This window comes from Mus caroli, unplaced genomic scaffold (genome assembly GCF_978045245.1).
Source record: "Mus caroli unplaced genomic scaffold, Mus_caroli_1 scaffold_11, whole genome shotgun sequence".
Taxonomy (NCBI): Eukaryota; Metazoa; Chordata; class Mammalia; order Rodentia; family Muridae; genus Mus; species Mus caroli.
In genome coordinates this window covers 39,193,883-39,207,012 of record NW_028227266.1, presented here as the reverse complement: position 1 = coordinate 39,207,012, position 13,130 = coordinate 39,193,883, and the positions used below count along the sequence as shown (strand labels likewise).

Sequence of the window (13,130 nt, the reverse complement as noted above, 5' to 3'; positions counted from 1 at the left end):
GATGGTCAGTTAGCAGTGGATAAATGGTCATTGGTGTAATGCTTGAGGAGACATGATTATTTTACATAAGCTTTGATGAAGGTAGCAGGACACCTGTATACCTATCAGGGTGAGGCTGAGGGCAGCTGTATGTGTAGACAGCTGTGTAGGAGAAAGGTCTGTAGCCACCCTCTTACCCTTCTGAGACAGCATCATGCTTTAGGAAAGCTGACCCTGGGCACAGGCTATGTAAGCTTAGAAGTCTTGGTGTTCACAGAGACCCATGTACATTCATGTTCATGGCTGCACTGCCTACAGTGGCCAAGGTAGGGAATCAGCCTAGATGCTCATCATCAGATGAATAGAAAAACCACATGTGGTTCAGTGTGCAGAGACTAAGAACCTGAGGAGTGCTCAACCCTATGTGGGATATCTGCACCACAGCCCTCCACACAAGGCTTGGCGATCACTGTGGAGAGAAAGACGGTAAAGGCCAGAGGTAGTCGATATCAGCAATACAGAATAATACCTTCTGAACATGGGAGGGCTTTTGCAAACACGAAGTTACAACATCTATGGCTGCATCCACAAGACTTGCACCAGATCAAGCCACACAGAATCCCAGCATGGAGCAGGGTTGTGGGGAGCATGAAGTCCCAACCCTTAATGAGCCGCAATTGGCATAGGATTGCCACTGGGAAAGGGAGAGTCAGCTTTTTTTAATGGTGTGAAACCTGGTATAATAGCCACACTCTAGTGCACGCTCCACACCCAGAAATGGTGGGTGAACAGCGACATGGGGAAAATCTGGGGGGAGTTGGTGAGGGTTTGGAATATGATCCAAACATATTGCATAAAGTTCTCAAAGAATAAAAACATTATTCTAGGAAAATAAGAAACCTGTATGTTCTACTCAGCTCTGATTCACTCCCTGACTGTCCCTAACTGAAAGGTTAAATCAGGACTAGGATGTGTGACTCCCCCAGCTCCAGACTATCAAGTGGCCCACGTGAAATATGTCCCTTGTCTGAGGTGCCAGGAACTGCTGCAGGCACCTGGAGCCCAAAGTTCCAGAGTTGAATCTCCTGCTTGTCATGTCTTAAGCCTGGGACTTTAGCAGGCCAGGCGGCAGGGTGGCTAACGAGCCAGTCTTTCTGAGATTATTGATTGCAAATAGCAACACCTCCTTCATAGCACTGCTATGAAAATGAGATAAAAATTATTTAGACTTTTTCAAAGTTTAAAATGCCATTCAAATGTGATCTATGTCCCCATACACTAATGCAAGCACTACCCTGGCAAGAATAGCCACCCACGTCCTTCCTCGTGTTTGTCTCTTGTCAGATTTTTAAGGCCTTTTCACAGGAAAAATGAAGTGGACATTCTAATAATTATCTAGTGAAATCAGATCGTGAAAAGGCAGGGCTGTATGTCCTAGGTGTAGAAGATTGGGGAGTTTGTGTCAATGTGCCTCGATTTAATATCTCACCTGTCACTCATGGTAAATGCAGTTTCAGGGACTGACACTCCGATGCACTGCGGTTGAAAATTTCTCATAAGGAAGATGAGAATGTGCTTCACTGGTCACCTCCCTGCCCCTAGACAGGCATCATTTCATTAAAGAGAGAAAGAAAGAAAGAGAGAAAGAAAGAAAGAAAGAAAGAAAGAAAGAAAGAAAGAAAGAAAGAAAGAAAGAAAGAAAGAAAGAAAGAAAGACCTACCCAATGCTGCTGCTCAACAGGGTGACTGGCTCCGGAACAGTCAAGACGCTATTTTCAAACACATTCCTTCCCTGCTTTCGGTCCCCATGGGGCCCTGCTCTAATCCTGGCCTCCTGCAACCCCAGGCTGTGGCTTCAATCTTACAGAGCAGATTTTCAAACAAAGTCCCCTTGCTGAGCTCACAGCTCTGCCCTCCAGAGCTGCCAGCCTGGCTGTCAAGTGGGGGGGGGGGGACACGTGGGAGGGGCCCCCAATGCTGAATTTACTTCTCACATCCTGAACACCTCCTCTGCCCCCATCCCCCATCCCTGCAGGGCCCACTCCCCTACTTCATTCCAGAGTCCTGAAGCCATGACAGAAATAAATTAGCTAGAGGTGCAGGTCACACCTTGGAAAGCAGTAAGCATTCTGTGGGAAATCCATAGAGAAGATGGGAACCTCCAACTGTTGAAGGCAGAGGGGACCATACGTCAAGGGCTGCATGCAAACCGAACAAAGGAACCTGTGAGTGTCTTCCTGGGTGGGGAGTACAGACACCCATTCATCCTAGCACCTGCTCTCCTGGAGAGCTAGCTTCACACCTGGCCTTGTCCCCCAGGAAACTGACATTACACCAAGTGAACACTGATCAAAACGAACATTTCAGTTCAGATTGTGAATTCTGACATTGGAGTCCCCTCTAGGAAAACACCTGGAAAGGCTGAGTGTGGGGGACACTATGATAGATTTATCTCAGGAAAACCTTCTTTTTGCTGCTTCTAATAGTGAAAGTCAGGGAGGCATTACCCAGAGGATTTAGGGAAGTGGAATTTCTAAAACCACTGAGGGTGGTTTACTGAAACGCACGGGCTTATACCCCAACAGCCAAAAGCAAAACAGAGAAAGACGCCAGTATTAAAATGTCATGTAAGGCCTTCAAAATGGTAGAAAAAGAGAACGAACGTATTCCCCTCGAACTCTCATCTCACCTACACACAGGTGCACACATCATATGCAAATATCCATCGTCATCAACATTTTAAAATAAATAAACAAAATAGTCATGTAAAATCTACCCTGGAATCCATTGTACAAGTGAGATAAGTATTCATGAATGGATACCACAAATAGATCACTTAGTGAGTGCTCATAAATGGATACCAAAAATAGATCACTTAGTGGGTACTCATAAATGGATACCAAAAATAGAGCACTCAGTGGGTTCTCATGAATGGATACCACAAATAGAGCACTTAGTGGGTGCTCATGAATGGATACCACAAATAGAACACTTAGTGGGTGCTCATGAATGGATACCACAAATAGAGCACTTAGTAGGTGCTCATGACCTTCCCTTCTCCCCATTGGACAATTAGACTCATCCCCAAGGGGCTCTTTAGTTTTACTACTCTTCTCACCAAGATCTTTTACCAAGGCTGACCTTGATGAAAACTGACCAGACTCCAAAGACAGTGTCTCAAATCAAGGTCACAGCAGGGCTGGTGACACCCCACAACCCCTGTCAGCTGCCAGAGACACCAAGTTCAAGTCTTGTCCTATGGGTGTTATGCAATCACAAGGCTGGAATGAAAGCTCACCTCTAAGTTGCTCGTGTATGGATATCCTGAAATCCCCTTTGCTGTGTATCAGGGACTGGCTCCTTGTACTTCCAAAACCTGCACTCATTGACTAGTTTAAAATACTTATCTCTTGATTTTGATTTTTAGATTTACTTCATTCATGTGTATCAGTGTTTGGGTTGCATGTATATCTATCTATCTGAACACCACCTGCACACCACCTGCACACCACCTGTACACCACCTGCACACTATCTGCATACCTCCTTAGTGCCAGGTACCTAAGGAAGCCAAAAGAGGGTATCAGTTACCCTGGAAATGGAGTTGTAGATGGTTGTGGGTGCTGGAACTCAAATCCAAGACCTCTGTAAGAGCAACAAGTGCTCTGAATGGCTGAACTATCTCTGCCATGCCCCACTGGCTTATTTTATTCTCTTCTACTTGGGTGTAATTCTCACACATTTACAATAAGAAGCCCTTGTAAATTTAACACTCTTCTTTTTGAGACAGCATCTTACTATGTAGGTTAAGCTGGCCTCAGATTCACCTGCCTTGGTCTCCTGAGTGCTGGCACTCAAGGTGTGTGCTACCATTTTTTAATTACAAAAATTATAATTAAACTAAAATTGCATCATTTCTTTTTCCTTTTCTTCTCTCCAACCCAACCCTGGTCCACTCTACCTTTATCCCTCTCAAATTTATGGCCCTTCTTTCTTTAATATAATGATATTTTTATAATCTCAATTTTAAAGTTTTTTTTATTGTGGTTGATGATGTACAACATAAAAATCTACCTGATTAATCATCTTTAAGTGTACTATCAGCAGCACTGGAAACATCCATATTGTCAGGTGGCCATCTGTCACCAACATCCTCTTCCAGAATGTGTTCATACCCCCTAACCAAACCTCTATGGATTTATCATACCTCTCAGAATCCCTTGGCCTGGGAACCAGCCTCTTACTTTCCCTTTCTGTGTATGTGATTTCCCTCCATACTTCACATGTGTGGAATCATGAGCATTCGTTCTTTTATGACTGGTTACTTTCCATAATAACCTCAATGGTGACCTATGGTGTAGTATATGTCAGGATTTCCTTCTTTTTCAAGATGGCATCATATTCTAGTGCATAGCAACCCCTAGGTTGCTTCTACTTTTGAGCAATTGTATTGATGCTACTAGGAACACAGATACAAAGTATCTTCTTAAGACCTTGACTTCCATTCTTTAGAAATACACCAAGAAACAAAGTTGCTGGACCATGTGGTAATTCTTCCTTTTAGTTTCTCGAGGAATTGCCACATTGTTTCCAGAGTAGCTTTCTGATACCAGGCATCCTGAGGCTTAGGAGATGGTTCTGGGGGAAAAACATTTGCTGTGAAGCATGAGATCCTAAATTTGGATCCAAGCTCCCACTCAAAAAGCTATGCTCGTCAGTACTTTTCTGTAGAGACAGGAGGCTCCCAAAGACCCCCTAGCCATCCAACCCAGCCATTTGATGGGCTCCAAGTTCAGGGAAAGATGCTGGCTGCCTCAAAAAATAAGATAGCAAGTGATTGAAGTATCTAGTGTCAACCTCTAGCTTCCGAGTGCACAGTATGTGTGTGGATACGTACATAGACACACAGATGCAGACACACATAGACAGAGACATACATACGTGCGTACACACACACACATACACACTCACATGCTTTAAAAGCCAGTGTAGCCTATACTACTATGTCAGTGACTTCATGGTGCTTCTATGGCCGTATATACAGCATATACGCTTCTCTTAGAACAGGTTTCCTCCCCTGAAGCCTCCTTCTTAATTAGATTTACTTTTGCTATGATGAAATACCATGACCAAAACCAAAAGCAAGTTGAAGAAGAAAGGTTTTATTTTGCTTACACTTCTCTATCACCGTTCATCATCAAAGGCAATCAGAGCAAGAACTCACACAGGACAGGAGCACAGAGGCAGGAGCTGATGAAGAGCTATGAAGAAGTGCTGCTTACTCTCTATTGCTTGCTCAGTCTGTTTTCTTTACAGAACCAAAGACAATGATTTGGCCCCTCCTCCATCAGTCACTAACGAATAATACCCTCTTGAGGCTAGCTGGTCTACAGCTCACTCTAATGGAGGCATTTTCTCAGTTGAGGTTCCCTTGTGTAAATGACTATAGCTGCATCAAGTTGACATAAAACTAGCCAGCAGTTTTGGATGGTTTAACTTTGAAAGGTCGTACTAAAGTTTCTCAAATTCCATCTGCACTCCCTCCTTCCTGCCCCCTTCCCCCTCAGTGGCCCTCCACTCCTGTACAAACTCTTCTAAAGGCTGTGGAAAGCCTCTGAAAGAGAACTCTCCATTAAAAGATAAAGAAGTTAAGAACTGAATGCAGACGTCTGGAACGTCCATCAGCCTGCTCAGACCTGTATTGCCTACATTCATGTAGGTAGTCCAAGTACTTCTATGCTGCATTGGTTTGACTGGAGAGTGTGTGATCCAAGCAGAGTGGCCCTTTCCTGACATTGGGCATCGTTACAGTTCTCAGTATAGAAAATGCTCCATTAGGAACAACGGATTTGCTTTGGAAGTGGACCCTTGATCTTTCCATCTCTAAGAGGATCTTTCTATTGCAACGCCACACTCACTAAAGCCCAGGAGCTCTGGAGTGCAGGGGTGTTGTGGCTCTCCAGTCAACAATGGCCAGGGGTGCCGAAGAGAAACTTGGTCTTGACACAGCTGCACGCTGCTTGTCTTCAGTCCCCCTCAAATCTATGAAGCCATCTTAAGTGTGGACCAGCCATCCATACCTTCCCATTCAAGAAATCCTCTCATAAACATACGAACCATAGAAAAGATAGCTAGATTTGGCTCACTAGTACTGCTAAGTCTGTATACATCTGCACAGGCAACCTCCTCACATCCTTTCTCTGGAGTGAACTTGTTCTAGCCAGCTCATTTTATCATTTAGCACAGTATGTACTGTCAACAAATTTCCCTCAAGTGCTATCCATCCACTGACGGTGACCCACCACAGCCACCCTGGTGTGGACAATGAGAATAGCTGGTGCTCACTTTATTACTTACTTTATTATGTTGTCACTAAGTAACAGCATCAGCCTCCCAAGAGTTTAGGGTTTGTTCCAAGTTATAGCTTCATCTCAGTCACCTCTTAGTTTCCTCATTTATATCTGAGCACAGACAGATGCCAAGAACCCTAGCAATGCCCAGGGGTTTGCATAGAACATCATTCAGCATGATTTGGGGTTCAACAAAGAGAATTCAAATCCAGCTCCTCGACCTCTCCATAGAACCGTGAGTGACACACATGTCACTCCCTTTAGCCGTGGTTTTCTCCTTTGTAAAGGAGCTGACATGCCCTAAAGGTTCTAGCTCTGCTGTGCTTCTGAACTTGGGGACATGGAGCTTATGAGTTCCCATGCAGTCTGTCCAACCTGAAGCAGGAAAATCATTCAGTCTGACACCCTTTGATGTCACCACAGGCCCAACCTAGTTTGGTTTTGTGTTTTTATCTTCTCACCCCATTACTGGAAACCTACTTATTTCCGTTGATGATGCTGAAGAAAAATAGGGAGAAATGTGAGTTACCTGTAAAGCCCCATAAACCCTCTCAGGCTTATGATAATGTGATGCCAGGGAGTTCAGTCTAAGAAGTGTGCCATGAGATAAGGAAACTGAGTCCACAGTGCAGACACAGATTATGCTGCTACCAAGCAGCTGCAACTTAGACCTAAAGGATCTAAACTTCCATTAACTTAGACATTGTTTGATGCAAACCACTTATTCCTATAAAATCTACCAGGCCTTCCTTCCCAAGAGTCCAGTGGGTGGAGATGTGGGTTAAACTCAGAATCCACACTCAGCACACTAGGAACAAAGAGACTAGAACATCAATGATAGATAGTTTTTAAAATGAATGCAAGACTCAGACTCCTCTCCCCCACTTACTCTTGTTATAATCTAAATTTTACCCAGATATGACGACCAGGAGGCCCATCTCTGCTCCATTGCATAGCCTTTGATTATCTTGGTACCTCTAAGAGTTTTGATGCTATTCTTCAAAGCACTGGTTATGACGAGGGAAGGAAGCTGAAGGCAGTAGTGTAAGTAATGGCAAAAGAGTCAGAAGAAAGTTCCAAAATATTGACCACATGTCAGTACAATAAGAAAGGTTCCTGACCCAGACCAACACCCCCACTCTTACAAATCTTTCCAAGAAGCAAGGTCTCAGAATCCAGGCTGCAGGGGCACACACACACTCACACCCACTCTTTCACACTTACACATATACTCATAAAATCACCCATGTACACCCAGCATGTATTCACTCACACTCATACACACATGTGCACATGTACACCTCCACATGCAAGCACCCCCATACATGGACACACTCATCCATGCATACACATTCATGCACATAAACACACACACACATGTGCACACACTCACCTTCAGGAAGACCTGTGCTTTTTCACCCCAGAAAGTGTCTGCGCCTTCAATCAAACCACTAAAGAAAGGTGCTGTAAGTTAGAGGGAAGCAAAGGGACCTGAAGGACCCTCACTGTTGCCTTAGAGAATGGTCTCATCAAACAAAGCCCATCCATCCATGAAGACCAACCTTAACTTAGAGAAACAGAAAGGCAGGTGCAGCAAAGAGCTCCAGGACTAAATCCAAAAGTAGAAGTCCTCTCTGGAGCACTGGATGGGGGCATAAGTCCCAGCCAGGGTGGATCTGCCTCTCCCTCCTGATCTCCCCTAAGGTCCTGTGACTCACAGATCTCCACACCTGCTGCCCCTTAAGTGCAGATAGACATAAGTTAAGAGAGCAAGGTCAGCTCACAGGCCACGCATTCTTTGACCACACGCCCCGCCTCTCTCAGCCCTTCCTGGGAGCAGAGGGTAATAAGGAGCTGGTGCTGCTGTATTTGACCCTGTGAAAATGCTAGACCTTTCATTTATGTGCCCTGAATAGATGGCACGTCTGATTTACATATTGGTAGCCTGTGATGTACTCGATGCCAGCAAATATTTAATCCCAGACAAATCAATAATACTTAACTTGCCCTTTTGCTTTGAAAAGGAAAAAAAAATCCCCTTTGCTCTAAAGATTTGTGCATAATATAGCAAAGCAGCTCAGGACACAGTCTCCCTTAAAGCCATGTAGTTTCCTAAGCCCAGCCCTCAGATGTTTTTAAAGGAACTGTCTTTGCACACTTGCTTGCTCTGCTGAGTGTGACATCATCATCACCTGATGTTACAGAACAATGCTTTAAAGTTGGATCCACTTTCTTCAAAAAAAAAAAAAGATTTAAAGGTGCAAACCTCAGTAAATCAGTGAGTTCACAGCACATGATATTTTTCTTGGTTTGCATCTAGTTCCCATGAGGATCTTGATTTAAATTGTTCATTACAAACTGTCTCTGCCTTCTGCTGGTTATCTCCCTCCAAAACTACACTTTATCCCTACACATACTCTTAAAAAGATACAGTCGTTACTGAGAAGTGGAGAGTTGAATATGTTTTAAAAAGACATTTTTTTTGCACATTAAACAGGAAAAAAGCTTTTCTCTCTCTCTCTCTCTCTCTCTCTCTCTCTCACACACACACACACACACACACACACACACACCACACACACACACACACACCCAAGGGTTCTCAATGCAGCCTCCAAACCTACCAAAAGTTTCAGAAACAATGACAGAAATAAACTAACTCCCTTCTATCTCTGGCAGCACAAAAGCTAACTTCATCAAAGCCAAAGCCACCCTTGCCAAGAATTAATGCCATGCAAACCACATCCACATTTGACTATGACGGCTACATCAGTTCACCACAATATTTACTTGAAAAACATATAATTTGCAGTAGAGAAAAAAAAGAGAAAGAAGAAAGAGAAAACTCCTGTACAAAAAAAAAAAAAAGTTTCTTTCAAATGCAAATTAATCCAAAGATATATCTTTCCCTGTTTTTGGAAAATCACTCTAGCATAAGAAAACCATAGTTCGCATGGGAAAAAATATTGGTATATGAACACCCACCAGTTGAAAAGACAATTAAATTGCTGCCAGTTCCCTGAACTACTGAGAAAAGATGACTCCTGACTCTGGAAGCCTTGAGAGTACTTGATTAGCTTCTACTGACCTAAGAAGTCTTCTGGTCCCAGGTAGCCAACAACATTCTTTTCTTCTCCAGTGAGATGCTGGTATGAACATCAGAGGGCACTGTATTACTGAACTGATCAGAAAATAACATTGTTACTGATCTTCTGGTGGAGAGAGAGAGAGAGAGAGAGAGAGAGAGAGAGAGAGAGAGAGAGAGAGAGAGAGAGAGAGAGGCAAAGCACAACGTAATGGAGCATTCTTCCTGGTAATGAAAAAAAAAAAAAAAGTAAAGGCAGCCCTGCTGGACTGAGTTCAAACCTAGCTGACAGACTCCGGGAGAATTTACACTGAGCATGCTTGCCTGCCTGCGCAGCTTGCATGAGACACTCTTAATGAATATTACTTCCTTCCCACTGGCTAGCCCTGGAAGTCCACACCCTCCCCTCTTTCAGAAGTCAGGAACTTAGCATCAGCCAAAGCCCAGAAAACAGGCTTCCAGGGAGGCCTTGTCTCCCTGATCCATAAACTTTCAGGTTATGACCTGCGGGTCAGCATGACAAATAGAACACGGGGTGAGTTTTCTCTGCCCTTGATTATGTTCCCGGCTTTGTGCCTGCCTGTCCGAAATGGCAGCTACCCCAGAGAGAAGAAAAACAGACGGCTGGCTTTTTCTCTAAAGAAAGAGCTGTCCCAAATGCCTGGATAAAGGCCTTTCTCCAGCCAGCTCTGGGAGCCAGGTCAGGAGGATTTTTCTTGTGACTTAAAATTCATTGCAATTATTTTTAACTTCTGGCTACAATGAACTAAAATGCCTACCAGTTTTGAAAGCTTACCTGTCACCTCTCTCTAAAATGCTGTGTAACTAAATCTAATCTAAGAATACGCTTAGAATCCATTTTAGCCTGATGTGTCTAACATGCTCATTGCATCCGTGGGCATTCAGCCGACATGGTAAGGTAGGTATTTCTTATTGTTGTTGTTGCTTTCTATACAATATTTTCCTTTTCCCTAAGACTGAAAGTCTAAAAATTTAAAAATAGGCTATTTTTCTGACAGTCTTGGAAGACAAGATTGTTACTCAGGGAAGAGGGGACATGGGGAGGGAAGCCTCAGATAGCATTCACAACAAAAACAGAGGACACTTTTCTTTTTGAGGAATGATATTGAAATCTATTTTATTATCCACCTGATATTTTCAGATTCCCGTTTATAAGTGCCAAATGACAGTTATATAACATTAAATATCATTTAAATGACAGTGCTTACTTACCCAGCAAGCTCCAGCAAAGCACACACAGAGTTTTGTTTGAAAAACAATGACATTAGAGTTTAAAAGGGCAAAAGAAACTACACTTACAAAGAAACATTATCCTCGCAAGCCTCTGAGACAAAGCTTGCCTGGCCAGCATTGATCCATGATTGACAAAAGGTATATGTCTAAACCTGACAAGAAAGCCAGCTTCTCCCAGTGCCTGTAGCACCTGACACAGCCATGCTGTGCTTCTGGATTGTTTCTGTTGTCTGAGGCTGTTGTTACACAAACATCTCCTTGCCTGCTCTTGAACAAATTCAGTCACTCACACATGCGTCCTTTTCTGTAATTCTGAGAATTTTGGGAGTGTTCAGGCATAAGACTTGTTTTGTTTGTTTTCATGCTTTCGCTAAGGGAAGAAAAAAGCTGAACCCCCCTCCCCAACACACATGCACATTGCAAGGTGTTTATATATATGAGAAAGAGAGCAAATAGATTTCTCAGCTGTTAGATTAAGCCAGAGAAAAGAGAGTTTGGAATGGCTGAATCATCCTCATGGCAAGACATCGTAGAGGACAGAGAGGACCCACGGCACAAAGGGCAGGGACCCTCAGCCTGTAGTAGTGTCTTAGCCTACAACGTCTCACCCCCCTCCACCAGGGCCCATGTGTGTGTGTGTCTCTCTCTCCATAACATAGTGTGACCGCTGGATCTAGTTTGCTGTTCTAGGCAACACGGAGACCTGAGTGAGGTTGGCCATGCTTTTCTTCAGTCCAAAACAGCAGAGACATGTTAGGAAATAGTCATGAAGGCATGGCTGGGATACACCCTAGAAGCCTCTGTATTTAGATAGGAAATCATGGGATGTCATGGGCAGCTTTTGTAAAGAATCAATTCATCTAGAGCCATCCTTTGCCAAGATTCAAATGTCAGCCAATAAATTGCTTCCCAAATCTGTGGAGGAGATATGTCACGCATCCCAGAAATCACAGGTAACACGAAACCATATGGCTTCAGCACTCCCTCCTTTACACAAAGCTGTCATAAAGTGCCATTTGCACATTAAGCACAATAAGAGATGGATAAGAACTACTTTTTAAAAGCAGAGCAATCACTAACAACATATTGACTAAGTTAGATGGTGGCATAAGCCTTTAATCCCTACTACTCAGAGCCTAAAGCAAGAGGATCAGGAATCCCAGAACAGCTCCAAGAGTGAGTTCAAGGCTAGCCTGTGCAATTTCGTGAGACTCTGGTCTGAAATTTCAAAAATCTAAAAATAAAAGAGTTCTGGGAATATAGTTCAAGGATAGAGCAGAGGTCTAGCATACCTATCCCCTGGGTTTAATCCTTAAGACGAAAGGGGGTGGTGATGTTAAGTAAAATAAAGATGATTTGAACGCTAGCACCAAGAGAGCTGGTTATCTGAATGGCTGCGGAGAAACTCCTAACAGTGTGCATACAAAGTGGATATGCTCAAAAAAAGGGAAGACTCACGCTCAAGGAAGAAGAGAGTGGAATTGAATGCAGTTCCATGACACTAAAAATACCATGCAACCAAAAATCTGCAAATTATCCATATAGAGCATTTTTATTTAATATCTTCAGACCCTAGTTGACTACTTCCTGAAATCAAAGTTTAGATAAGAGACAGCTTTATGTAGTAATTCATGGATCGCAGCGGGCATGAGCACCCAGGACACAAAGCTTTTGTAGGAGCTGAGATAAAGGGTGAGCAGGGAAGGGAGCCTAGCAAGGTGCCAGATCTTGAGATGGTGTGGCAGATAGGGATGGGAAGAAGCTAGCTGCAGGCTTTGTTAACAAGCTTTGACAACTAACATGATATGCAAATGAACATGAATCCTAATGAGCAGAAGAACCCCTAGATATATTAGCTTTGAGAATCAAGGTGCCTAGAGCAGAAATAGAGTCTTCTAGAGAAAGAATCTGTTGATGAGAAACAGATTAAAATTTAAATATTTACATGCCCATTGTCTCAGACATCCCACTAATGAATCCCCCATGGAGCATCATATGTTGCCTGCCCTCTCAGGCTCTCCTTCCCACGACACTTTAAACCCACGGGACTGAAAAGTTCTTGATCTGCCCACCTTTTCTTCACCGTCACCCCAACATCACCTTCTTACCCCCCACGCAACTTTAAAAGCCTAGAGAACCATGTGGGTTAATACACATTTGCAGCCCCTCTGAGCATCTCACTGCATGGCCCTTGCCAGGGACAGTAAATATTACACTGTTTTCTACAGAGGCGCCTTCAAGACTAAGGCCATCTTCATATCGTAAGAAGGATTGACTCTACCAGCCTGTACATGGTTCATGGTCATCCTCCTGTCCTCCCCCCTTTTCTTCCTACAGCCTCCTCTCTCATCAGCCCTGGGGAACCACCTTGCCTACGAACCCTAGAAACTTTCCACATCCAATGTCCAATGACTATCCATGGTGGGATTCACAAAACCGCCAACCCAGCTTGCCTTCCGTTGA

General features: G+C 43.6%; 1 long non-coding RNA gene across 1 annotated transcript in view; it reads right to left on the bottom strand.

The window, feature by feature from the left end:
- The window catches only part of LOC147001995 (uncharacterized), a 306,897-nt gene extending 297,396 nt beyond the window's left edge, over positions 1-9,501 (bottom strand). Inside the window, exon 1 of the long non-coding RNA XR_015048925.1 lies at positions 9,417-9,501. This is a non-coding gene — a long non-coding RNA (uncharacterized LOC147001995). The remainder of the gene's footprint in view (positions 1-9,416) is intronic.
- Positions 9,502-13,130: the final 3,629 nt, after the last annotated feature.